This window comes from Pezoporus occidentalis, unplaced genomic scaffold (assembly GCF_034315485.1).
Source record: "Pezoporus occidentalis ecotype Australia unplaced genomic scaffold, CSIRO_AGI_Poc_V1 ctg57, whole genome shotgun sequence".
Taxonomy (NCBI): Eukaryota; Metazoa; Chordata; class Aves; order Psittaciformes; family Psittacidae; genus Pezoporus; species Pezoporus occidentalis.
Genome location: NW_026915910.1, coordinates 1 through 3,850, shown reverse-complemented (window position 1 = coordinate 3,850; position 3,850 = coordinate 1). Strand labels below are relative to the sequence as shown.

At 41.6% G+C, this 3,850-nt stretch overlaps 1 long non-coding RNA gene across 1 annotated transcript; it reads left to right on the top strand.

Annotated features, from left to right (window-relative positions):
- The first annotated feature begins 1,577 nt into the window (after positions 1 to 1,577).
- On the top strand, positions 1,578 to 3,011 carry LOC134174015 (uncharacterized). Its single transcript, XR_009968466.1, has 2 exons — positions 1,578 to 1,757; positions 2,628 to 3,011. It is a non-coding gene; the product is annotated as an uncharacterized LOC134174015 (long non-coding RNA).
- Positions 3,012 to 3,850: the final 839 nt, after the last annotated feature.

The window sequence follows — 3,850 nt, the reverse complement described above, 5'->3', positions numbered from 1 at the left end:
TATTTTTCTGTGATTTATAGGAACCTTGTCAATCTTGTTCCATGGCTGCAGTGCCAGTTGACAGGCAGTCTCTTTCCCGCCTTGGGATGCCCCCACCAGGTGACGCACCATGAAACTCCCACCTGCTTCAGAAGGGATCTAAACAGTCTCTGAGGTTCTTCCAAAGAAATATCTTGAGGCAAAAACCAAGGATTAAATCAATGAAGACAGATTCTTGGAATGTAGCTACATAAATATTAAAAAAGGAACTTAAACATGCATGTAACCCTGAGGTATATACCTAATTTTATTCCTATAGAAAAAAAAAGAGGTTGTTCAGGAGGATATCTGGCTAAGTGCTTCACTTCAAGGCTGTGTTTCAGCTCCATAGAATTCCACAGGGGTGAGATTACTGTAGACTTGCATGTGCTTCTGTTTTGAAAATCTATAGGAAAAAATTTTCAAGACTGCAGCAAGGACCTGCTTGCTGCATCCAATAAGCTTACAAAAATCATCTGTCTTCACTATGTGTTATCTAACAGAAGATTCAGCTGCATTCATTACATTTTTTAAATTCACGTAACACTCATTTTATCTGTTACAGAGATTTTTATTATATGCATCTGTACAATGCATTTGAATGAATTTCAGGATTTAATGGTGCAGCCACTAAAATGTTATTATAATTTTTTTTATATGAATTGAAACAAGGGGGCACAAAATCACAAAATGGAATATAGAAATCTTTAGAATTAGATTTAAGTAATGTTAGGTTTGATGGCTTTGTAACAGTAGCAATGGAAAATTACTGAGGTGCATGATACATAGAGAAAAAAAATAGAGTACAGCTAGAGAACATACTGAGAATTCTCACAAGATAAATCGTTATAGTTGTGACATAGTTTTAAGAAAAACAGTCTAGAAGAACAGGACACAGGGATAAGGAGTATCTGGGAACTGCAGGTGGCCAGGATGGGCTACAGTTAAACTAGCTGATAAATAGGAGGATAGGAGGATTATTATGTCTCTGGTGCTAACGAACCAATTAAACTGGTATGAGCATCTACTGCGCATGCTTCAAAGGCTGCCAGAAGTGATGAAGATTGTTGGAAGAAGTAAACGACCCTCAGAGACCACCACCACAATTCTGTACGCATGCGGGGAACTTTCTGGAAAATGATGTAATCCATACGTAGCCTCATGAATACGTATGTATGCCCAGTGGCTATAAAAGGACGGCTTGTGTGGCAATGGGGAGATAACACGTTAGGAGGAGCTATCCCCTGTGTCTCCCGGCGCCGCAATAAAGAATACCTGCTTGTCAGCTTGAAAACTTTGTTGGCAAGTTTGTTCCTGGAGTTTTCTCCAAATCAATTTGGCGACCCAGACGGGACCCTCTCTGCTTGGCTGCAGGACCCGTTGAGGACAGGGCTCCCTAGGGCCCTTGGGAATTTTTCCCAGAGGGACCCCTCGACTCATTTGGATCACTGCGGGAGCAGACAAGGACCATCTCATAAAAGGTATTCTTTTCTTTTATATAGTTTGTAAGGTGCAGGGGGCATCTCGGTTTGGTAAATTGGTTTGGTAAATTGGTTTGGTAAGCTTATGCATGGTTTGGAAGCCTTCCATAAATCGAGATAGGAAATCTCGCAGTTAAAGGCGTATACCCGGTTTCTAGCGTCCGTTTGGTATACACCCACAAGAAGCAAGGGGTTTCTTGTGGCTTGGGTCCTGCAAGACACAGGGGGTGTCTTGTGGAAATGGTTTTGGATTTTACTGTCATATACCCATAAGAAGCAGGGGGCTTCTTCAGGTTTGGGTCCTGAAAGATGCAGGGGGTGTCTTGTGGAAATGGTTTTGTGTCCAGTGTGCTATCAACAGCCCATAAGGGATTTGATTCAGTGATGCTGTCAGCGTGGTTCCCTGAATAGGTTAGTCGAATCACCCTCCGATACAGTGGGCTGTCCAGTACGTTCCACAGTGGGACTCAGACAGGCTGGTCGGGCACAAGGGTCTCGTCCTTCTTGGGACACTGACAGGCTGGTCAACTATAAAAGGCTCAAGGAAACCCCCCTATTAATGTTACAATATGGTCTGAGCCATTGAGGTGTTAGGATGCATTGCTTTTGATTCTACTGGTATTCCTTTTATTTTGTGGCTTTTTACAGTAATGATTTTGGTCTTGTGATTTTGGTCTTGTGATTTTGGTACTGGTGACAGGATGTTATAACTGTGTTATTAACTCTTGTTTGGTTGGTTGAATTTTAGTCTCTGTCTTTGTCTCAAGTATTGTAACTGTGTGGAGTGTGTCTGTGGGATCCCGTTTGTGTATGTGTGTGTGTGAATGTGAGATTGATAATGGAAAATCAGCAGAGTGAACACATCTTGAAAAAGAGTCTTTTGGGTGCATTTTGGCACACTGGAAAGAACTTGGAGAGTCTCCTGGGGGCTCGGTAAATAAGAAAACATTGGTAAAATATTGTAACCGATGGTGGCCTTTGTGTACTTTGGAAGATCAGGGAAAATGGCCTAAAAATGGAACTCTGAACTATAATACATTGTTACAATTAATGCTGTTTTGAGGGGGCAAGGAAAATGGCATGAAGTAATGTATGCAGATATGTTTTTCACTTTAAGAAATCTCACAGAGTGACAGACTGAATGCAAAATTAATATAGCTCCGTCAGATTCCTTAATTTCAGCTTTGGAAAAGGACAGGGAAAAACTGAAAGTTAAGCTGAAGAGATGTTGTTCAGCCTGTGATATTGGGGAAAGATGTTTAAAGTTAAAAAAACAGTAATCAGGAAGATAGGTTGAAAATCATGTATCACAGGTACCTCCGAGAGAAGCAGCCTCTGTATCCATCCTATTTGATATTGATAAGGAGGAAGAGATTGCTGTCACTGGCAACAAGCAACACATTCACATTTAGAGTTAAGAAGGGGTTAAACCAGAAGCGCTGTTGCAGAGGCAGGCATCTGCAGCTCCTGCAGAGCAGGGTGAGCAGCTGTGAAAAAAAAAAAAAGGGAAAACCAAGGGGGAAACGGGGGCAGCTCGGGCAGCTCCTGTGTTTGAGCGTGGAGGAGTGACGATGGGCAGCGGCTGGGGAACTGGGCTCTTCTGTGGAAACGGATCAGTGTGTGTGCTATGGGGAGTTTGGACATTGGAAGTGAGACTGCCCTGGGGGGGGGGGGGGGGGGGTGGGGGTGGGGCAGTGCCATGGGGTGGCTCCGGTGCCTGAATTGGAACTAGACTGAGAGGGACCTGGGGAATCTACCCTAGCAGATCCACTGGTTAAATTAAAACTACGGACTAGAGGAAATAAAGTGGAATTTTAGTGGATACAGGAGCAACTTATTTGGTGTTAAATCAGAGAGAAATCAGAGAGAAAAGAATTTGTTACAGATGTGGGAGCTACTGGCCACCAAGAAAAAGTGGGGGAAAAAAAAAAAGAAAAAAGAAAGGCATTCTTTCTGAAACCTTTAAAGTACAAACTGGAAAACAAATAGCAATGCATAAATTTTTATGCACGCCAAATTCTCTAAAATCTTCATTAGGGAGAGAAGCAACATTTAAAGAAGGCAAAATGGAATTTAGAGTTAAAAACAATCAATTCATTGCAGTTTTGAGTTTATCTTTAATTCAACAGAAAAGCAAAAAGGAGGACCTCCCTGAAATAGAAGAAATCCTTAATCAGGTATATGTGGGAGTACGGGCATCTGAAGTTCCAGGTAAGGCAAAAAATACTTTGCCTGTTAAAGTGGAAATAAAAAAGGGGGGCCTGCACAATTAGAATAAAACAGTATCCCTTAAAATCAGAAGTTCAAAGGGAATGAAAAAAAATTGATAAATTTTAAAATATAGATTATCA